At 36.3% G+C, this 25,158-nt stretch overlaps 1 pseudogene; it reads right to left on the bottom strand.

Moving 5' to 3' along the window:
- Nucleotides 1–12,384: 12,384 nt before the first annotated feature.
- LOC113893431 overlaps nt 12,385–25,158 on the bottom strand; it is a 140,224-nt pseudogene continuing 127,450 nt past the window's right edge.

The following is a 25,158-nucleotide window of genomic DNA, read 5'->3' as shown; positions in this document are numbered from 1 at the left end:
TAGACGGCAGCCCACCAGGCTCCTCTGTCCATGGGATTCTCCAGGCAAGAACACTGGAGTGGGTTGCCATTTCCTCCTCCAATGCATGAAAGTGAAAAGTGAAAAGTGAAATTGAAGTCACTCAGTCGTGTCCGACTCTTAGCGACCCCATGGACTGCAGCCTACCAGGCTCCTCTGTCCATGGGATTTTCAAGGCAGGAGTACTGGAGTGGGGTGCCATTGCCTTCTCCTGCTATCTAGGTCATAACTTTCCTTCCAGGGAGTAAGCGTCTTTTAATTTCATGGCTGCAATCACCATCTGCAGTGATTTTGGAGCCCCCCAAAAATAAAGTCTGACACTGTTTCCACTGTTTCCCCATCTATTTCCCATAAAGTGATGGAGCCGGATGCAATGATCTTCGTTTTCTGAATGTTGAGCTTTAAGACAACCTTTTCGCTCTCCATTTTCACTTTCATCAAGAGGCTTTTTAGTTCTTCTTCACTTTCTGCCATAAGGTGGTGTCATCTGCATATCTGAGGTTATTGATATTTCTCCCGGCAATCTTGATTCCAGCTTGTGCTCCTTCCAGTCCAGGGTTTCTCATGATGTACTCTGCATAGAAGTTAAATAAGCAGGGTAACAATATACAGCCTTGACGTACTCCTTTTCCTATTTAGAACCAGTCTGTTGTTCCATGTCCAGTTCCAACTTGCTTCCTGACCTGCATACAGATTTCTCAAGAGGCAGATCAGGTGGTCTGGTATTCCCATCTCTTTCAGAATTTTCCACAGTTTATTGTGATCCACACAGTCAAAGGCTTTGGCATAGTCAATAAAGCAGAAATAGATGTTTTTCTGGAACTCTCTTACTTTTTCCATGATCCAGCAGATGTTGGCAATTTGATCTCTGGTTCCTCTGCCTTTTCTAAATCCAGCTTGAACATCAGGAAGTTCATGGTTCACATATTGCTGAAGCCTGGCCTGAAGAAATTTGAGCATTACTTTACTAGCATGTCAGATGAGTGCAATTTTGCTGTAGTTTGAGCATTCTTTGGCATTGCCTTTCTTTGGGATTGGAATGAAAACTGACCTTTTCCAGTGCTGTGGCCACTGCTGAGTTTTCCAAATTTGCTGGCATATTGAGTGCATCATCTTTCAGGATTTGAAATAGCTCAACTGGAATTCTATCACCTCCACTAGCTTTGTTCGTAGTGATGCTTTCTAAGGCCCGCTTGACCTCATGTTCCAGGATGTCTGGCTCTAGGTCAGTGATCACACCATCGTGATTATCTGGGTCATGAAGATCTTTTTTGTACAGTTCTTCTGTGTACTCTTGCCACCTCTTCTTAATATCTTCTGCTTCTGTTAGGTCCATACCATTTCTGTCCTTTATCGAGCCCATCTTTGCATGAAATATTCCCTTAGTATCTCTAATTTTCTTGAAGAGATCTCTAGTCTTTCCCATTCTGTTGTTTTCCTCTATTTCTTTGCATTGATCGCTGAGGAAGGCTTTCTTATCTCTTCTTGCTATTCTTTGGAACTCTGCATTCAGCTGCTTATATCTTTCCTTTTCTCCTTTGATTTTTGCTTCTCTTCTTTTCACAGCTATTTCTAAGGCCTCCCCAGACAGCCATTTTGCTTTTTTGCATTTCATTTCCATGAGGTTGGTCTTGATCCCTGTCTCCTGTACAATGTCACAAACCTCATTCCATAGGTCATCAGACACTCTATGTATCAGATCTAGGCTCTTAAATCTATTTCTCACTTCTACTGTATAATCATAAGGGATTTGATTTAGGTCATACCTGAATGGTCTAGTGGTTTTCCCTACTTTCTTCAATTTAAGTCTGAATTTGGCAATAAGGAGTTCATGATCTGAGCCACAGTCAGCTCCTGGTCTCATTTTTGCCGACTGTATGGAGCTTCTTCATCTTTGGCTGCAAAGAATATAATCAATCTGATTTTGGTGTTGACCATCTGATGATGTCTATGTACAGAGTCTTCTCTTGTGTTGTTGGAAGAGGTTATTTATTATGACCAGTGCATTTTCTTGGCAAAACTCTATTAGTCCTTGCCCTGCTTCATTCCGTATTCCAAGGCCAAATTTGCCTGTACTCCAGGTGTTTCTTGACTTCCTACTTTTCCAATCCAGTCCCCTATAATGAAAAGGACATCTTTTTTGGGTGTTAGTTCTAAAAGGTCTTGTAGGTCTTCATAGAACTGTTCAACTTCAGCTTCTTCAGCATTACTAGTCGGGACATAAACTTGGATTACTGTGATATTGAATGGTTTGCCTTGGAAACAAACAGAGATCATTCTGTCCTTTTTGAGACTGCATCCAAGTACTGCATTTTGGACTCTTTTGTTGACCATGATGGCTACTCCATTTCTTCTGAGGGATTCCTGCCCGCAGTAGTAGATATAATGGTCATCTGAGTTAAATTCACCCATTCCAATCCATTTTAGTTCACTGATTCCTAGAATGTCGGCATTCACTCTTGCCATCTCTTGTTTGATCACTTCCAAATTGCCTTGATTCATGGACCTGACATTCCAGGTTCCTATGCAATACTGCTGTTTACAGCATCGGACCTTGCTTCTATCACCAGTCACATCCACAGCTGGGTATTTTTTTTGCTTTGGCTCCATCCCTTCATTCTTTCTGGAGTTATTTCTCCACTGATCTCCAGTAGTATATTGGGCAACTACTGACCTGGGGAGTTCCTCTTTCAGTATCCTATCATTTTGCCTTTTCATACTGTTCATGGGGTTCTCAAGGCAAGAATACTGAAGTGGTTTGCCATTCCCTTCTCCAGTGAACCACATTCTGTCAGATATCGCCACCATGACCTGCCCATCTTGGGTTGCCCCATGGGCATAGCTTAGTTTCATTGAGTTAGACAATGCTCTTTTCTCGGAATTAATTAATTTGCCAGAATGACTCACAGAGTTCAGAGTAACATTTTATTGGGTTGGTCAAAAATTTCATTTGGGTTTTTTCATAAGATGTTATAGGAAAATTCGAACAAAATTTTTGGCCAATCCTATACTTACTAGGTTACCTGTTTATCATGAAAGAATATAATTCTGGAAAAGCCAGATGGAAGAAATGTTTAGGGAAAAGTATGAGGAAAGGGCTAGGGGTTTCCATGCTCTTTGAGTTCACCACTCTCATCTTCAAATCGCCGCATGCTCATCTACCTAGAAGATGTGTGAACCCTATCCTTTTTTTTAATGGAGGCTTCATTGCATAGGCATGATTAACTAAATTATTGGCCTTTGGGAATTGAACTCAGTCTCCGTCCCTTCTCCCCTCCCCATAATTGGGTCAGGGCTAAGGTGGGGAGGACAGAAATTTTCAAATATCTAATCAGTCATATGTTTGGGACTTCCCAGGTGGCACTCATGGTAAAAAACACATCTGCCAGTTCAAAAGAAATACGAAACATGGGTTCAATCCTAGGGTCAAGAATATCCCCTGGAGGAGGGCATGGCAACCCACTCCAGTGTTCTTGCTTGGAGAATCCCATGGACAAAAGAGTCTTGTGGGCTATAGTCCATAGGGTCCCAAAAGAATTGGACACAACTTAGTGACTAAGCAAAAACAGCAGGAGCTCAATGCCAGAAACAGGGTTGAAGACCAAATATATATTACTTGTTATAAATCACAATAAAACATTTCATAATATTTACATGCATAATATATTTGGGTATAAATACTAAACAAACTCCCTGATCAATTAAGAGAGCCTGAAGGTTGAATTATTCCCCAGTGGTCAATGATTTAATTAATCATGCCTATGGAGAAGGCAATGGCAACCTACTCCAGTACTTTTGCCTGGAAAATCCCATGGATGGAGGAGCCTGGTAGGCTGCAGTCCATGGGGTCGCTAAGAGTTGGACACTGAGTGACTTCACTTTGACTTTTCATTTTCATGCATTGGAGAAGGAAATAGCAACCCACTCCAGTATTCTTACCTAGAGAATCCCAGGGGTGGGGGAGCCTGGTGGGCTGCCGTCTATGGGGCCGCATAGAGTCAGACATGACTGAAGCGACTTAGCAGCAGCAGCAGCAGCATAGAATGAAGACTCCATAAAAATTCCCAAAGTATGGGGTTTTGAGAGCTTCCAGTTGGTAAACTTGTGGAGATTCTGGGAGGTTGCATGCCTAGAGAGGGCATGGCAGCTTTGCAGCCCTTCTCTCATATCTTGTCCTATGCATCTCTTCCATCTGGCTATTACTGAATTCAGTACTTGCAAAATAAACTGGTAACCTCATAAGTGAACTGTTTTCTTCAGTTCTGTGAGCCCCGCCCTCCCCTACCAAATTATTCAGCATGAGAAGAGACTTGGGAGAACCTCTGGTTTATTGCCTGTTGTTTATAAGCGGCTTATGATGCAGAAGCAAGAAGGTCACTCTGATCTTCCCCCCTTCATCTTCCTCCCTGGACCAAGCCATAACATCTTATGTGACACCTAGGCTCCTTACTGGGAGGAGGAATGCCTTCTTATACCATAGATGGGAAAGTTGGGACCAAGAAATATTACAATATTGCTTCTGTTTTATGTTTTGGTTTTGGGCACACTGAGTAGCATGTGGGGATCTTAGCTCACAGACCAGGGATTGAACCCACATCCACTGCATTAGAAGCATGGTGTCTTAACCACCGGACCACCAGAGAAGTCCCTGTACATGCTGATTTTTAAGATAATTTTTACAGTGTAAAGGAAAATTGTACTCCTAAATTTTAGTGACCAAATAATCAGTATTCATGATATTCCAAAATATATTGGCAAATTAATGTGGGTTTGATATGTACCACATAAGTCTGAATTCATGCAGTGTTGAAATTAAGAAAGTTTGGAAAAACATGCCAGCTATCGTATTAAGAATCCATTCTATTAGGCTATATATCACAATTAAGAGATACTAAGTAAGAAATGTTAGAGAAGACACTCCTGGGGTTATAGCTTACTTATTCTCAGATTTCATTGATTAATTTCCTGGAGACCTCCAATAACATTTAACTGCTAAGCCTAATCAGCTCCTATTGCTCTTTAGGATTAATTTAGAAATCCTTGATGTGCAGGTGTTATATACTCTTATCAAAGCAATTTGAAATACATCCTTCAAATGGGCACAGGTAACTGAGCACAAATTGTCTCAATCAAGTGGAAACCAAAATCTTTTATATGTCCCATAAAAGACCTTTGCTATATGATCATTTACTGTCTTCTTTGCATTGTCTTAAGTCATATACATATTATAATCCAGTTTTCTCTCTCATTGAATTTTCAAAAGAGTAGAGTCGCCTCTCAGTATCCACTGGGGATTAGTTACAGGCCCTCACTCCCCACTGAATCCCTATAGATACCATAATTCACAGATGCTCAAGTCCTTTATATAAAATTGTGTGGTATTTGCAAATCATTATGCACATCCTCTCAACTACTTTAAATTATTTCTCAATTACTTATAATAGGTAATATAATACAATATAAATGCTGTATAAAGAGTTTCCAGCTTTTAGCAAATTTATGTGTTATTTTGTGGAACTTTCTGGAATTTAATTTTATTTTGAATTTTCAATTTGAGATTGGTTGAATACACTGATAAAGAACCTATGGATACAAAGGACCAACTGTATTTTACACTGTTCGCATCTCTTCTTTCTTGATACCTTCTTTTTTCTTTATTCGAGTTTTATAACTTTCTTTTAGATTTCCAGTAAGATATTAGGATATGTTCTTTTCAGTCACATTTAATTGTGGTTCTCTTTCTCTAAGTTCTTTTGTCAGACACTGCATCCAAAATCAACATTACAAATGCTTTAAGACGTATGTACTTAATGTTGAAATTTAATACTGGGAAGGACAATACTGAGAAGAACAACTATGTCATCACAAGATGAGCTCTTTTTATAGTCAACATATTCTAGACTATATTGATCTTATCCATCGGGGTATGGAAATTTTTGTATTAAACCCCTTTCTTATATCAAAGACTGTGAAGTCATACAGAGGGAAGAAAATCACCAACAGATTAAATTAACAGAATAATAATGCAAGTTGACTTGCTAAACTTCAATTTCAGTGTCTTGGACTGGGAATTAAAATTTCTACCTACCTGAGGTTGTTAGGAAGATCAAATGAGACCTTCACTAAGAACAAAAAGAAGCACTTTGTAAATTATACACAAAAGGTTGTTTTACTATTGTAAGCAATTGAATCTTTAGGTTCGTAATACTCTGAATATCAATCAAAAGAATGTTATGTTGCAACTTCTTAAGAAATAAAAATTCAGTGGTAACATTTCATTGAATTTCATCTAGTTTATCAAGCATATTAAATTAATTATACCTAAATTTCAAACAGGCCACATCATTTTGTTTTCAGTCTATTTTTCTATTTAGTGAACAAAATATCTATTTTCTCTATTGTTGTTGCTGTTCATTCGCTAAGTCAAGTCCAACTCTTTGTGATCCCATGGACTGCAGCATGCCAGGCTTTTCTGTCCTTCTCTGTCTCCCAGAATTTTCTTAAACTCATGTCTGTTGAGTCAATGACGCTATCCAACCATCTCATCCTCTGTCACTCTCTTCACTCCTGCCCTCTATCTTTCCCAGTATCAGGGTCTTCTATTTTCTGTCCATGGGTTTTGTATCGTTTCAGCCTTTTTCACTTCTTATTCTTCTCTGTTTTCTGCTTCTATGACGTTATCTACAGAACTGAAAGGATTTTGAACACCAACTTTCACTTTGCTTAACAGGAGTTGAGAGCTTTCCATTTATTCCCCCATGATTCACCTCCCCAGAAGTAAAAACATTGGAAGGTATTAAACAAATTAAAGGAAGGTGGTCTAAGAATAATTGCTGTTTTTACCTTGGGGAAAGACTTTTCCTACAGTGTTATTAACAGACATATTATATTTAGTTGAAAAACAACAAGGAGGGAAAAAGAGACAAAAAGCAAAATGGTGAAAGGAATGTTTTTAAAATCCCCACTCGAGGAAACGTTCAGGGATATTTCAGCAAATTCAGAGAAAAAGTCTGTTGATCTGATCTCCCCTTGGGATTCTGGAAACCACTATGGACAATGTTTAGTACCAGTATGAAACTGGCTAGGCTGGTTAATAAGAGAGGATCATTTTGATCACTCAAGCATTGGATAATGAGTTTTTGGTCATGTTCATGAAATCCTTCATACTCTAATCTTAGATGATACCCCTATACTTTTGCTAAGTGTATTGTAGTTCTGTTATATACATAATTCTACTAATCATACATACACACACATATATGTTTGAGAATCTAGGGTAGGTTAAAGAAAGGAATGAATGATTTGGTTTACATTTTGAATGAATGTTGGCTCCTGTGGCAAAATAATATTATTGTTTGCTTTCTTTCATTCATTTATTGTTGTTGTTCAGTCACTAAGCCATCTCCACTTCTTTGCAACCCCATAGACTGCAGTACACCAGACTTCCCTGTCCTTCACTATCCCCAGAGTTTCATTCATTATCAAACTGTTTACTGCCAATCTCTGTTATATTCTTTTAAGTAAACAATGAACAAAAGAAGACAAGAGACAAAAGGGCCTGCTCCTACACTGTTTGCATTCTATGTGGGAGATAATAAAGAAATAAAATATATTACATGTTAAGTGTGTTTCATTGTTATATATATATATAAATCAAAGCTTAAAAACATCTGAATGGACAAAATAATGTCTCTTCATTTTTAATTTCAGTTTTTATTGTTGATCCTTTGACATCCATTAATACTTCAAACAATACATGATCTTATTTTCTATTTTTGAAACTACAATTAAGTATCTGTTCCACTTCTCTTTTCTACTGCTTGTATCTCTTGATGTGATTTCTGTACTTTTTATTTCTGAGTTGCATTCTATTTAATTTACTCATTCTTCTACTTCAGTTCAGGGGCTTCCCTAATGGCTCAGTGGTAAAGAATCTGCCTGAAAAGCACTATATTCCAGTTCACTAATTCCTTCCTTGGTTATGTCAGTTCATTTGTTTAATTGCACTTCAATTTATATTAATATTTAAAAATTTTAAGTAACCTTGTTTTTGATATTTTTAATTTTCATAGTTTTAACTATTCCTCTCTTTATCAATTTCATAGTAGCTTGTCTTTTACTTATAGTTTGTGTATATTTTTAAATAGTTTGCTTGCATTTTTCTTAGTAAAATATTTTTTAAATTATATTTGTATTATAACAGGATCAACTTGTGGTTTTAATCATTTTCTATTCTGTGTGTTGTCAAAAATCTTTAATCATAGTGACATATGCTTCCTTTTTTATGTTAATTTTTGACATGTGTATTCCCAGGATATACTGATAATGAAGATTCCAAACTATCTTGAGTAGCAGGACATTGGTGAAGCTGCTCAGGAAAAATCATTTTCTTTTCTTACCCAGAATTCAAACTTTGTACTTCTCTTAAATATCTACCTGAGTTATTGGTTCACTTTTTCACAAATGGTATATAACTTTGAAGGTATTATATTTATACAGCAGTATTCATTCTAAGTTCCTGCATCTCCTGGGCCCAAGCATTTATCTTCTGTCCCTGGGTGGTAATAAAATCCAACTGCCTAGGTTACCAAGATCAAAACTTCTTATCCCTACCCAGGAAGCTCCAACATCTATCTCCTGGTGATTTTATTGTTGGTTTCTTTTTCATTACAAGCATGTGCATTTTATTTATTTTTTAAAATTTTCTCTATTTTTTCCTCATTCTTCAGATACACAAATTAAAAACCTTATTTCCTTTAACACGCCCATCATCGTCTATATGTAGTCTACTTTATTTGTATATCTGCATGTTGGTTGGCTTATTTATTTATTATTTAGTAAACAGACATCTGTGAATATACTATCCAGGATATGAACAATCCTGTGCAGATCTCCTGAAACATGTGTGACAAAGCTTCTATGGGATACATACCTAGGCAAAAGATTAGTGGGTTGAGGGGTATGTAAATATTCAATTATATGTAATGCTAAGCCATTTTCAAAAATATAACTTCTATATGAAATTATATATGTATCACATTGTTTTTTACCATTGGTATTATCAGAATTTAAAGTTTCTGGCAATTGAAATACAGACAAAATGATATATCATTGTTATCTTCACTACGTTTTCCTGATGTGATTCCCAGGTGGCTCAGTGGTAAAGAATTCAGCTGCCAATGAAGGAAGCACAGGAGATGTGGGTTTGATCCCTGGCTTGGGAAGATTCCCTAGAGGAGGAAATGGCAATCCACTCCAGTATTCTTGCCTGAAAAATCCCATGGACTGAGGGGCCTGGGCAGGGGTCGGGGGAGGGGGGGGTGCAGCTACATTACATGGGGTCTCAAAGAGTTGGACACGACTTTAGTGACTGAGCATGCACTCAGGATCACAAATAAATCTGAGCATGTTGCATACATGTAATGTCATGTGTGTATATATATATATATGTGTGTATATTATATACACAGTTATGTATATACCATATACATAAATATTCAATCCCATGTCTTCCTGTTTCCATTAAAGTACTTTAATCATTGTCTTCTATTCATTCTTCCATTTGTATTTTCCCTTACCCTAATGGCAGCCCACTCCAGTACTCTTGCCTGGAAAATCCCATGCATGGAGGAGCCTGGTAGACTGCAGTCCATAGGGTCACGAAGAGTCGAACACGACTGAGCGACTTCACTTTCACTTTTCACTTTCATGCATTGGAGAAGGAAATGGCGACCCACTCCAGTGTTCTTGCCTGGAGAATCCCAGGGACGGTGGAGCCTGGTGGGCTGCTATCTATGGGGTCGCACAAAGTCGGACACGACTGAAGCGACTTAGCAGCAGCAGCAGCATTGACATTGAGTCTTTGAAAGTTTTGTATATTGCCAATATCTTCTCATGGTCTAAAATTTGACATTTCACTTACCTTAAACTGTCTTGTGATATATTAAAATAAAGAATTTTACCTTTAATAGTTAAATTTGCCAAGCTTTTATATAGAATAAAGCCACTGAAATGTTTGAAACTAGCATGCTGAGGATGAAATACTTTGAAAAGATGAGTTATCAGACTTCTTCCTAAAAGTTTTTCGTAATTTCCTTCATAGCCTGTGGGGAAAAACATGCACAATAGCAATACTCTTTTAATTCCCCTGTTACAGCAGTTTATTTTTTGTTTCAAAGTGAGTTAATGATGAGGCATTTGCCTGTGTGGGCTTGACAGAACAATCTGTCTCCATGGGAAGCTTCCTCAGGAATTCCATAAAGTACGAACCCCTGAAGATGCCACCTTTTATGCAAACCCTATAGTTAGCCTAAATATCAGGCTTTGAGTCCTGGATCAATTCCAATTTGGATAATACACAATGTTTACTAAAATTCCTTCTGCAGTTTGAATACAATACAGAATATTTCTTATTTCTCTTCATAAAGCCTCCTTCAATGTAACCACACATCTATTAAATCATACTTTAATCTCCAAGGTAGATGCTTTCAGTATGGCATTTTATTTTTCATGACACACTCAATATAAAAGTTTGTTGCATCAGACATAAACATGTAGTTTGAACACATTCTTACATCATTTGAACCATATCAATTTGCCATCACAAAATGTTCAGATCTTTCAGATATGATGACAGTTGTTGAAAAAATAAGATTATATGCTGGGAAAAGCTTCACTGTCAAAGGATCACGTCTGGATTAGCACAATTTGCATACTGTGTAAACTGAATCTAAAGTTCAGATTCATGCAGATCTCTAAAGGTTTGAATATCCTAGGACAAGACATAGAGAATATGCAGATACTAGTTTCTAAACTGGTAATCTGCTTCTTGATAGATTAGTGAGCTGACAATTACTTTTAGAATGCATAAACAGTTACTACTTACAGTACAATCCCGTTATGATTATGAAACAAAAATCAAAACTATGGTTTGAAAAATTTATGGGAAGCTAATTTAATAATTGAATTAGATTGACTGCATGACCAGTTCTGCTGAGAACACAGAAAAAAGATCATTATGAGAGTCAAAAAGTGGACATAACAAGAAGAATATTTTGTGCATTCATTTGTATACTTTCTATGGATTTCCTGGTGGCTTAGCAATAAGGCATCTGTCTGCAATGTAGGAGACACAGGAGATGTGGGTTTGATTCCTGGAGGAGGGTATGGCAACCCACCCCAATATTCTTGCCTAGAGAATCCCATAGAAAAAGAAGACTGAGGATGCATGCACATAGGTTTTCTATATTTTGAATTTGTCAATACTTTTTAATTTGACATTGTATTATATTCCTTTGATGAGTTTTCCCTAGTAGTTCAGCAGGTAAAGAATTCACTTGCAATGCAGGAGACCCCGGTTTGATTCCTGGGTTGGGAAGATCCCCTAGAGAAGGGAACAGCTACACACTCCAGTATTCTAGACTGGAGAATTCCATGGAAATAGGAGTCTGGCAGGCTACAGTCACAAAGAGTTGGACACAACTGAGCGACTTTCACTTTCTTTCACGTTCAATGAGTTTTCACCAAATTCATCAAGTGGCTTCACTTATACTTCGTTCACTTTCTTGCTTAGACACACAAAGGAAATTTTCCTTAGCTGTTATCTATTTTAGAAATCAGCCCATTAGAAAAATAAGAACTTCAGAAATAAATGAGACAAAGTTGGTGAATTAGAGAATCTTATACAACTGGGCATTGCTCAAATGATCTTCTGAGTTTAAAAAAATAGTGCTAGATTATAATAAGACTTTGGTCTATCTAGGGCAAAATTTAAACAGTATGAAATATCCTGCTTACTTCCCTGGAACTATGGAAAGTTTAAATAAAACACAGAGAAATAATTTTTTAATCTGGTGCCCCTATATTTCCTACCCCCACCAAACTGGTTACCAATCTTATTTCTGATGAACATATCAAAGCAATTGTTGCATGCCCCATCTTTTCAGAAGCATATGTTAAACAGGGCAGGCAAAGATAAACTTTAAAAGGATTCACTTGTCCTAACAGCCCATCTGTTTCCTACTCCCCGCAGAGCACATCTCTTTTCTGGGGTCCCTTTCAGGTGTTCTCTTACCTTATGTAACACTCTCTTTATTGTAAGTTCATGCTGTGACCCTGTCAGAATTGCTACAGCAGGGGTGACCTCAGTAATGACCATCCACAGCCTGCCAAGCTTACTTGGTCAGTGTTAGCTGATTAAACTTTTAACAACATCCCCTGTGCGATAAAGGGCAAAATGACAACTTTGCCCATCGTCAAGGTGTCTGTATAATAAACTAATTAGTAAACCACACAGTCTGTGGAGCTTTTAATGAGTGCTATCGGCTGGCCTCTGTAATAAAAACCCAGTCTGCCCCCTTTTGGGATTCAATTAAGGCACAGACTGTCATATGCTTGGTCTAGCTGATCAATGAATCCATTCCGACCTTTGTCGGAGCTGTTTGCAAGGTCAGTGGCAGTAGTGAAGAGAGCCAGCTTGGTAAAGGAGATATACCCAACAGCAGCCGACAGGCTCCAAGTCCAGTTGTTAATATCCTTGTGGTCATTTGACATCAGCAGAAGTTTCTCTCATTCAAAGGTTAGCTAAAAGAGAAGACAGCAATGAAAAAATATATAGTGGTATTTTTTTCACAGAAAGGTCTCTCTGTTATTAAAAAATGATCATTAGTCTGTTAACATCTACCTTTACCTTGCGGTATCTTCTTTTTCTTTACCCAGTGGAATATACTATCCAACTTTTGCTCTTCCAAATATACCTATTGATTTAATTCTTTTCCAGATGTGAAAACAAATGTAACCTTTATGAGATGTAGTCCTGCATTTTATGATTCAAGATTTGAGGTTTTATAAAAGAAATTCAAGTTAAAAAGATGATATTCCTTATTAAAGCATCCTGATATCAGAAAAATGATTTTTTTTAATTAAATTTTTAAAAATAGTGTGTATTTTCAGGTATTACAAGATTCTTCAATTCTACATCTCAAGCATGGCTTTTTTTCTTAGTAATTTGAGAATGCTCACATTTATTTTTGTCAGAAAATAATTATTCCAAAAATGAAAAAAAATCAATTTTTATTATTTAAATAATATTTTCTACTATTTGCCTATTTTGAGAGTAATGTTGAAGGGAAACAGTTCAGTTCAGTTTTTCAGTCATGTCTGACTTTTTGCTACCCCATGGACTGCAGCTCACCAGGATTCCTTGTCCATCATCAACTCCTTGACTTTGCTCAAACTCAACAAAGTATTGGTAAATAATGTAGCCTGGCATTTCTAGACTTAATATTTTTGGTTTTCAGATAATCAAGTGGACCTGTGAGAATTAGTAATCTATAATTATACTAAAAACAGAGATTTAAATACTTCATTGATAATCTGTGAGATAGAAAACCAGATGAGCTATGAGCATAGCTGACCATTCAGCAACCACAACCCAAAGTACTAATAACACTTTGTGTGTGCAGTATTTAGAGTCCCTATAGCATTTCACTATTTATACCTTAAATAAGGTAAAATACACATTATGTTATTTGAGATTATTTGAGATTTTGGAGATATATATATTTTCAAAAAATCAGGGTTTTAGAGTTTATTACTTTCCACAAAAAGAAAATTTATATTCAAATTAGGTTCAAACGATATTCAATTTGAAAAAAAAATTCATCATTTTTTATAAATGTATATTCACAAAAATCAAGTGTAATTAAAATTGAACAATCTGTACCTTTTATTAGCATTGATACAATCTTTAAGTGTTAAAAAATGAATGTGCCATGAGATCCAAAAGTTCTAACTCTTACAGTTTATTCTTAGGAAATAATTACACAGCTATTCCATATGCAATCACTAAATATATTATTTTAATAGGAAATAATTGTATAAAAATTAAGCACCCTACTATATAGGTGACTATATATAAAATATAATACGTCCACTTAGCAAAATAATATACAGCCTTTAGAAATGATGAAACGCCTATCCTTATAGATATAAAACATGGTTCATAATGTCAGAGAAAAAATTCAATGGAAATACAATAACTCAGTTTTTATAATATTTATTATATAATATATACTTATATAAGGGCTTCCTGGTGGCTCAGTGGTAAAGAATTTCCTAGTGGTTTGATCTCTGGGTCAGGAAGATCCCCTGGAGAAGGGAATGGCAGCCCACTCCAGTATACTTGCCTGGAGAATCTCACAGACAGAGGAGCCTGGTGGGCTACAGCCATGGGGTCACAAACAGTTGGACATGACTTAATGACTAAATAACATCAGAAAATACAGATATAAATATATATGTATACAATATACATATATGAATATATATGCCAATACACATGAGTAGGTATATATACACATATCTTCTTTGAAAGAAAAGCTATGACCAACCTAGACAGCATATTAAAAAGCAGAGATATTACTTTACCACCAAAGGCCTGTCTAGACCAAACTATGGTTTTTCCAGTAGTCATGTATGGATGTGAGAGCTGGACTATAAAGAAACCTGAGCACTGAAGAACTGATGCTTTTGAACTGTGGTGTTGGAGAAGATTCTTGAGAGTTCCTTGGACTGCAAGGAGATTTAACCAGTCCATCCTAAAGGCAATCAGTCCTGAATATTCATTGGAAGGACTGATACTGAAGCTGAAATTCCAATACTTTGGCCACCTGATGCAAAAAACTGACTCATTGGAAAAGACCCTGATGCTGGGAAACATTGAAAGCAGGAGGAGAAGGGGATGACAGAGGATGAGATGGTTGGATGGCATCACTAACTCGATAGACAAGAGTTTGAGTAAGCTCCGGGAGTTGGTGATAGACAGGGAAGACTGGCGTGCTGCAGACCATGGGGTCGCAAAGAGTCAGACACAACTGAGTGACTAAACACATAAATATGCACAGGTGTGTGCGTGTGTGTGTATATATATATATATACATATATATGCACATACATATTAATGCCTATATATAGGCATTAATATGTATATATATATATATATATATAGTCTACTCTTCTGGGTATTATCAGTTTTTATATATTCAATATTTTCTTTTTTTTTTCCTAATGCTGTCTACATATTGTTTTGATTAAGAGACAAAAAAGATATTTCATTTTTGAAACTACTCAATATAATACAAAACTCAGAAGATGTGTAATTAAAAATCTGTGATGTACTTTCCAAAGTTTGTAAATTATATTTCAAACATTATTTTCTACCTAATTTTCCTTCACACTTTTATTTGGTAACATTTTCACATGAAATGTATCTAGAAATTATATATATTTAAACTCAAAATTCAGCATGAGAGTCAATATATACTTAGATTAAATATTTCCTGTATTATAGACTTAAATATATTGCTCAAGTAATCAAAGAAAAGTAATGTTCATAACAGAAATGAACTTCACAGAAAACTGCCCTTGTTCCATTTGATCTGTTTGGAAATTAAAGCCAGGGAGGAAATCTTGTTTCATTGAGGTAATGAAAGTGCATTTAGAATCCAAAGTGAAAGAAACATGTGGGTTTATGAGATTTAGGGTTAAGGGATGATTATGGGGGAAGGAAGTATGATTGAGATAATCTTGATTTTTTAAGTCTATATTTCCAATGTCTCTCTCATTAGGACCAACCCTTTACACACACACTTCACTCCCCATTGCACTGACATACACATCTGTACAAACATACACATAGATACAGAGTGAGCATTAGCCAATCAGATTTATGGTGTAAGCGTGCGCATGTGTGTGTTTGTGTGCGTGTGTACTCACGGGCATGCTAACTCTGACCATGGGTATAAGTCTAAAAAAAGCATATTATTTAAAATCTCCTCAGAGCTCAAATTCAAAAAATGTCATCAAAGCCATCCTAAGACGTAAAAGGGCATGTCCTGTAAGCAATGGTGATTGATTTTTTTTTTATAATTCCGTTTTATTTTCTCCATGTTAATATCTTGAAGATGGTATAATATATTTTGCAATTTCTTTAAGATCAAGGTAGTAATTTAGCTTACTTGTGAGATCAGCAAAAATACTAAGGTTTTAGAGAATGATGCTGCACATCTGGTTTGACCAATCTACTCATGTAACAAAAGTACATTGTTTCCTTATCAAAATTTCCTTGTAAATATTCACCTTAAGAAGAGTAGATGTTCAGTTTAGGTCAAGATATTTGATACCGAAGGATGGGAGAAGGCAAGGGTAGGTGGAGCCATGAGGGAAAAATACTTCCCATGCTGCCCAGGCTAAATTTACCACATAACTTGGCATCAAATCCTGAGTTCATAGTCTATTTCTAGGTCCCTAAATTCCTAACTTAATTTGGCCAGTCTTGCAGAATTATGTCTTTGAAATCTATGACCTTAAATCAAGGTTAAATTTTAACATAAAGAAAACTCAATTTAAAAAATTAATACAGGGTTGTTAATCTGTATACCCTTCAAGTAAACAATAGCACCATTTTATAAAGAAGTAAAAACATTTTACAAGTAAGTGTAACATGGGAAGTAATACGTTACATCTCTACTAGTAGCAGAGAAAAAAATAAATAATATAAAATATGCAACTACAATTTTCTGCCAATAAAGGCAGAAAATTAATGGAAAAAGAGGATTGAAGAACATACACAGTGAATAGAAACATTCCAAAGGGATGTTGTATATCTAGATATATCAATAACTATTATTGTGAGTGGTCTAAATACACCAGTGAAAGGAGAGGTATTGCTAGATAGATCAGACATGTGGAAATCAGTAAGAATACAGATGTCCAAGACAGCTCTATCAATCTAATTAATATTTATATAATACTGCATTTAACAACTGCAGAGCACATAATCTTCTCAGGATAACATGGAATATTAATCAAGATATATCTCATTTGGGGACATAAAATACACTTTCACAAATTAAAAAATACATATACAAAAATACGTTATTGAACCACAATGGAAATAACTACAAATCAATTAGATGAAAAAAAGTCAGGATAATTCCTGAATACTTGTAAATTAGCAATACACTTCTAAAATAATTCATGAAGTAAAGAAGTATCGAGAGAAATTTTTGAAAATCATCAAACTAATTTAGAAATGAAAAGACTATTTACCAAAATATTTTTGATGAAGAGAAAGTTGCTTAAAGCAGTTCTTATTGGAAATCTATATCATTAAATTACATAATAAAAAAGCAGGAAAAGTCTAAAACTAAACTTCTGGGAAAGATAAGCAGTTATTTAGCACGGTTAGTATATAATGTAAGAGCAATATATTAAAGTCAGTTGCTTTCATATATGCATCAACAAGTAATTGGAATTTGAAATTTAAAAAACGCATTATTTAAAATAGCTTCTCCTCTGGCCCTATAAAAAAATTATTTGGATATAAATAACCAAGGATGAATAGGAATTCAATGCCCAAAGTAAAGAACAATGAGGAAAGAAATTCAAGAAGGTATAAATAAATGGAGACATTCCATTATCAGTAGTATCAATATTATTAAGATGTAAATTCCTGCCAACTTTATTTATTAATTTAAGGAAACCCCAATCAAAAGCCTAGCAAGTTATTTTGTGGTTTTAAAATACTGATTTTAAATCTTATATGGAAAGGTAAAGCATCTGGAGTAGCCATCACAGTATTGAAGATGAAGAATCAAATTGGAGGGCTCCAGTTACGAGTTTTCAAGATTTAGTACAAAGCTGCAGTAAATAAGAGATCATGTATTGGCAAAAGAATAAAGATGTAAATCAATGGAATAGAATAGAGAGCCTAGATGAATGAAGACAAATGTAATTAACTGTTTTTTAAATTTTTTAAGTGAACTTGCTAACACAATTTGGTGAAAAAAATCTAGTCTTTTAAAAAATGGTGCTGGAACAATTGCATATGAACATATTGCATATGAACAGCTGCATACGAACAACAACAGCATCAAAATAACTATGAACCTAGGCATAGACCTTACATTTTTACAAAGTTAACACAAAATATATCATAGATAGAAATGTAAAATGCAAAATTATAAAACTTCTAGAAGAAGACAGGAGAATATTTACGTAACTGTGGGTTAGATATTGAGTTTTTTATATAATACCAAAAGTGCTGTTCATGAATTAAAAAATAAATAAATAAATTGGGTTTTAAAATTACAAATTTCTCTTCTGTGAAGGACACTGTTAAAAGAATGAAAAGACAAGTCAGAGATTGGGAGGAAATCTTTTTTAACACCTGTATGCTAAACTGGAATACAAATGTATTATACAAAGAAGGTTCAAATTTCAACAAGAAGACAAACAGCTCAATTTTAAAAATCAGCAAGAGGTCTGAACAGACACCTCACCTAACAAGATATACAGACAACAAATAAGTATGTGACAAGATACTCAACATACTTTAACGTTAATTAAAACAAAATGAGATATTCCAACATATCAGAGTGGCTAAAATCCAAAATACTGACAAAACCAAATGCTGATGAGATGTAGAGCAATAGGCAATTTCATTCCTGGTGGAAATTTCATTGCTGGTGGGAATGAAAAATTGTATATCCATTTTAGAAGACAACTTGATAGTTTCTTATAATACTATATCAAGTCTTTTCGTATGATCCAGTACTAGTGTTCTATGGTATTTAACCGTTTGAGTTGAAAATAAGACCATGAATATTTACAGCACCTTTCTTCATAATGGCCCCAAACTAGAAGCAATCCAAAAATTTTTAATAAGTAAGCTGATAAATAGGTTAATTGATAAACTCTGGTACATCCATACAATAGCACACAATTTAACGATAAAAATAAATGGATTGTCAAGCGAAGCCAAAACAAGAATGAAATGTTGACAGAGGCAAAAACATAGAGACAGTAAACAGGTAAGCAGCTGCCAGGAATATGGGAGAGAAGAAAGGGTTGTTTAGGTAAGGCAAGGGAAATTTTTACTCAGTTAAACCCCAGGAAATTTATAGCACAGTCACCAGTCATGTATGAAAACCTAAAAAATTATTTAGGAGGCCAGGGATGCAAGGGTGGAATGCAGGCTGTGATAAAATATTTAACAAACATGTGAAATAACTCCCTATAAGAGTTGGGAGAAAAGGGAGCTAAGCTAAGTAACTGTGGAAATGAGTCGAGTCTGTAAGACTAAAGGCAAAAGGCACTGGACACTGTACTTTAGTTGGTAAAGTTGCTACCCATGAGGATATGTGGACAATCCTGGAACCACTGTACATGTACATTGGAATTAAATAATTATATTAATGATGGTGGCTCAAGGAGCCCAGTTTCTCACTGCTGTAGTTGCAAGCTACAGACATGCAAAGGGAAAAGGCTAGAATCCAAGTGGACTAGAATTACAGACATCAATATGGACCTATATTTATTTTAATATTTATAAGTTGATACATAGAGAAATATATATATATATATATATATATATATATATATATATAGCTACGTGTACAAACACAAGTTGGCATGTTAACATATATTGACGGCATTGTTCTGAGGTTTGAGAAGGTATAGTAGTCATTACACCTTAGTAGCAATGAGCAAACCCAGTGCCCAGATCTTGGCTTCCAATACTGTTCTCCAACGAGAGTAATAAGAACTCCTTAGAAAAATAGGTGATTTTAAGATTGAAAGTGGGAGTACACAAAGTAAACCTAGAGCATTTTATATGATAGAAAATAAAGAAGTGCTAACAAAAAATAAAAAAACAGTACAAAAAATAGTAGGAGCATGTCAAAGGGACACTCCTCTGAATAGCTTCTGATACCCAAAGATGGAACTGTGCATGCATGCTCAGTCACTCAGTTGTATTCAACTCTTTGTGACCCTTTGGACTGTAGCCCATCAACCTCCTCTGTTCTGGGATTCTACAGGCAAGAATAATGGAATGGGTTGTCATTTCTTCCTCCAGGGGATGCCCCAAACCCAGGGATCAAACCTGCATCTCCAGTGTCTCCTGCATTAGCAGGCTTATACTTCACCACTGAGGCACCAGCGAAGACCAGAGATGGAACTATATGAACAATAAAATAAAATAGTACTGAATTATAAACTCAAATATAAAGAAAATATCTGAGCCCACACTATTAGAAATGAGTGAATGAATAAAGAAATGGAGGATAAAAGACAAATATCCAACTGAAAAAATTCCAAGTAATTTATGGAGACACTTCACCCTTAAAGTGTGCATAAATCCCTAAATTCCTTAAGTGTGGAATGCACATTATGACTTCCTTCAGTGTAATATTGCCGCAGAAAAAACTGACAAACACAGGCTTAGCAAGGTGATTAAGGTTAGCATCAACAATGGTGAAGTGTGTTGATATTATGTCCCATTGATGTGTTATGATGTGATGAGAATTACATACTTCTTCTGAGATCTTTCTCTCAAAATCCTTTAACTCCAGTCTGGTCATGAGAAAAATAACAGAAAATTTCCAATTGAGGGACATTCTGCAGTTTACCTTACCAATCATTCTCACAAGCATTCAGGTGATTTAAGTCTGAGAACTGACATACCATGAGATGCTGAAAGAGAAGGAACAACTAAATGTAATGTGAATGATATTCTGGAGTAGAAAAAGGAAATTAAGTAAAAACTTAATATATCATAATAAATCACGGACTCATTAATTGGTGTTCAGTCACTGTGTTGTGCCCGACTCTATGTGACCCCATGGACTGCAGCGTGCCAGGCTTCCCTGTGCTTCACCATCTCCCAAAATTTGCTCAAACTCTTGTCCATTGAGTCGGTGATGCTAGGGCTTTCTCTGTAGTTCAGATGGTAAAGAATCCACCTGAAATGCAGGAGATCTGGATTCAATCCCTGGATAGGGAAGATCCCCTGGGCTACCCACTCCAGTATTCTTGCCTGGAGAATTCCATGGACAGAGGAGCCTAGGCGGCTATACTCCACGGGGTCACAAAGAGTCGGACACGACTGAGTGACTAACACACACATATACGTAGACTTTAACAGTAATAATATCAATGTTAATTCATTGATTATAAAAATATTTCATACTAATGGATTACTCTCTTTAACAAGTGGTGCTGGGAAATCTGGTCAACCACTTGTAAAAGAATGAAACTAGAACACTTTCTAACACCATACACAAAAATAAACTCAAAATGGATTAAAGATCTCAACATAAGACCAGAAACTATAAAACTCCTAGAGGAGAACATAGGCAAAACACTCTCTGACATACATCACAGCAGGATCCTCTATGACCCACCTCCAAGAATATTGGAAATAAAAGCAAAAATAAACAAATGGGACCTAATTAAACTTAAAAGCTTCTGCACATCAAAGGAAACTATAAGCAAGGTGAAAAGACAGCCTTCAGAATGGGAGAAAATAATAGCATATGAAGCAACCGACAAACAACTAATCTCAAAAATATACAAGCAACTCCTACAGCTCAACTCCAGAAAAATAAATGACCCAATCAAAAAATGGGCCAAAGATCTAAATAGACATTTCTCCAAAGAAGACATACAGATGGCTAACAAACACATGAAAAGATGCTCAACATCACTCTTTATCAGAGAAATGCAAATCAAAACCACTATGAGGTACCATTTCACACCAGTCAGAATGGCTGCGATCCAAAAGTCCACAAATAATAAATGCTGGAGAGGGTGTGGAGAAAAGGGAACCCTCTTACACTGTTGGTGGGAATGCAAACTAGTACAGCCACTATGGAGAACAGTGTGGAGATTCCTTAAAAAACTGGAAATAGAACTGCCTTATGATCCAGCAATCCCACTGCTGGGCATACACACTGAGGAAACCAGAAGGGAAAGAGACACGTGTACCCCAATGTTCATCGCAGCACTGTTTATAATAGCCAGGACATGGAAGCAACCTAGATGCCCATCAGCAGATGAATGGATAAGAAAGCTGTGGTACATATACACAATGGAGTATTACTCAGCCATTAAAAAGAATACATTTGAATCAGTTCTAATGAGGTGGATGAAACTGGAGCCTATTATACAGAGTGAAGTAAGCCAGAAGGAAAAACATAAATACAGTATACTAACGCATATATATGGAATTTAGAAAGATGGTAACGATAACCCTGTATACGAGACAGCAAAAGAGACACTGATGTATAGAACAGTCTTATGGACTCTGTGGGAGAGGGTGGGAAGATTTGGGAGAATGGCATTGAAACATGTGAAATGTCATGTATGAAACGAGATGCCAGTCCAGGTTCAGTGCACGATGCTGGATGCTTGGGGCTGGTGCGCTGGGAAGGCCCAGGGGGATGGTATGGGGAGGTTGGGAGGGAGGAGGGTTCAGGATGGGGAGCATGAAAAAAATAAAAAAAAAATAAAAAAATAAATAAAAAAAAAAGAATAAGAAGACAATACAAAGCAAAAGTAGGCAAAGGACCTAAACAGACATCCTCCCTACAAAAGATATCCAAATGGCCAATAAGCACAAAAAGATGGTCAATGTAATTAGCCATTAGGAAAAAGAAAATCTAACCCACAAATTTGAGCTCACTGGGGTGACTATAACTAAAACGACAGGTAATACCAAGTGTTGGTAAGAATGTGGAGAAACTGGAACTCTGATACATTACTAGTGGGAATGTAAAATTGGGCAGTCATTTTGGAAAATGGACTGACATTTCCTCAAGTGGTTACACATAGGGTTACTATAGGACCCAGCAATTCTATTCCTTAGGTATATACCCAAGAGGAAGGAAAACATATGTCCATGTGAAAACTTGTATATGAGTGTTTATAGCATTGTTATTCATAGTAGTCAAAAGGTAGAAACAATCCAGATGCCTTTCAACTGTTGAATGGATAAGCAAAATGAGATACATCTATACATGGACTAGTATTCAGCCATAAAAAGAAATGAAGTACTGATTCACGTTACAACTTGGATGTACCTTAAAAACAGTATGTTAAATGAAAGAAGCCAGTCACAAAAGACCACACATTATATTGATTCCAGTCCAGAATAGGCAAATCTATACAGAAGTAGCAGATTTCTGGCTGCTTAGGGCTGAAAGTCGGGGTTGGAGAGTGATAGCTTAAGTGTGCAACATTTTTTTTTTTTATATGATGAAACTCGACTGTGTTGTTGAGTATACATACCTGTGAATAGCTAAAAATCATCACTTCTAATGAGTGAATTTTGTGGTAGGTGAATTATATCTCAATAAAGCTGTTATTAAAGAAAAAAAAAAAAGTCTTCTCCAACACTACAGTTCAAAAGCATCAATTCTTCAGTGCTCAGCCTTCTTCACAGTCCAACTCTCATATCCATACATGACCGCTGGAAAAACCATAGCCTTGACTAGACAGACCTTTGTTAGCATAGTAATGTCTCTGCTTTTGAGTAGGCTATCTAGGTTGGTCATAACTTTCCTTCCAAGGAGTAAGTGTCTTTTAATTTCATGGCTGCAATGACCATCTACAGTGATTTTGGAGCCCAAAACCATAAAATCTGACACTGTTTCCCCATCTATATCACATTATATATCAGTTAATAAAATATTTTGTTTAATGATGAAAAAAGGTGTCAGTAAGAGAGAAACTAGTTATGGGATATATGGAAACTGTCTACTGTATTTTCTTGGCTTTTCTGTAAATTTTAAAGAATTTTAAATTTAAAGTTTATTTTAAATACAAGATAAAAATCCCATTCTAACTAGAAAGTTAGGAAGTTAAGTCAGAGGGATAGAAAGAGGCCACATCAAAGAATGCCTTGAAGACTGTAGTTTAATAAAGATTTTGTATATTCTGTTGGAGCGGGGGGAGCTTCCCAGGTGGTGCTAGTGGTAAAGAACCCACCCGCCAATACAGGACATGTAAGAGACATAGGTTTGATCCCTGGGTTGGGAAGATCCCCTAGAGGAGGGCATGGCAATCCATTCCAGTATTCTTACCTGGAGAATCCCATGGATAGAGGAGCCTGGCTACAGTCCATAGGATCACAAAGAGTCACGCACGACGGAAGCAACTGTGCTCACATGCACGGATACTCTGTTGGAAACACTGGTGCTATAATAATTTGATTTCTAATTTAAAAAGAGAACTCTGACATCTATGTGGCATAGATTATCAGATAAAGAGTCACAGAGGGTGCTAGCAATTTGAAGGCTTTGGTCTAGGAGAGAGATATTGATGGTTTAGACAATTTGAGCTGATGAAGATGATGGCAAATTAAACACGGGTTGTGAAAGATAGGGTTCATGGATCAGGCCAAGGGTTTCTGTTCTGAGCAGCTTGGTGAGTAGTGGTGGCATTTTCTGCTATATGGGCATGGAATAAATACTGTATGAGTTCAGGTTTTCCAGGGAAATATCATAACCATCCTGTTACATGTCATGATACTCTTTTTTACATACAGAGGCAAGGTGGCATAAGAAAGAAAGAAAGTGAAGTCGCCCAGTCGTGTCTGACTCTTTGCGACCCCACGGACTGTAGCCCACCAGGCTCCTCCATCCATGGAATTTTCCAGGCAAGAGTACTGGAGTGGGTTGCCATTTCCTTCTCCAATGCATGAAAGTGAAAAGTGAAAGTGAAGTCGCCCAGTCGTGTCTGACTCTTAGCGACCCCACGGACTGCAGCCTACCAAGCTCCTCCGTCCATGGGATTTTCCAGGCAAGAGTACTAGAGCAGGTTGCCATTGCCTTCTCCGTCGAAGCATGTGATCTTTGCATATTTCGTATTGTTTCTGAGCAATATAGTCTCTACTGTAGAGGGGATCAATTTTTCTATTCATAAATTTCAAGGTAAAGTAGCTGTGTCTAATGACCACAGAGCTTTTCAGAAGTAGATACAAAAGCATTCTGAATGAGAATAAATATAGTATTTATATGATTTCAAAATCTGTTCTTGCCTTCATTTTCCTTAAGAATTGAAAGGCAAATGGTCTTAACCTCACTTTGAGTAAAAGGGAGGAGGAAATATCTCACCATCTGGTAACAGAATAAATATAGGACTTGGTTCACAGTCCAGGGTCACATTATGACTTTTGTGGGCTCGAGGCACTAACTCTGTGTAGGTCCCTTATTCTACTAAACACAAAATTCAAAGATACTTTGCAACAGGACTGATATAATAACATATTAATATTATATTATGAAGTTTTCTTTGACC

Source organism: Bos indicus x Bos taurus, chromosome 5 (genome assembly GCF_003369695.1).
Source record: "Bos indicus x Bos taurus breed Angus x Brahman F1 hybrid chromosome 5, Bos_hybrid_MaternalHap_v2.0, whole genome shotgun sequence".
Lineage (NCBI taxonomy): Eukaryota > Metazoa > Chordata > Mammalia > Artiodactyla > Bovidae > Bos > Bos indicus x Bos taurus.
Note: the sequence above shows the minus strand (reverse complement) of the source record. Positions and strands in the feature narration are given on the sequence as shown.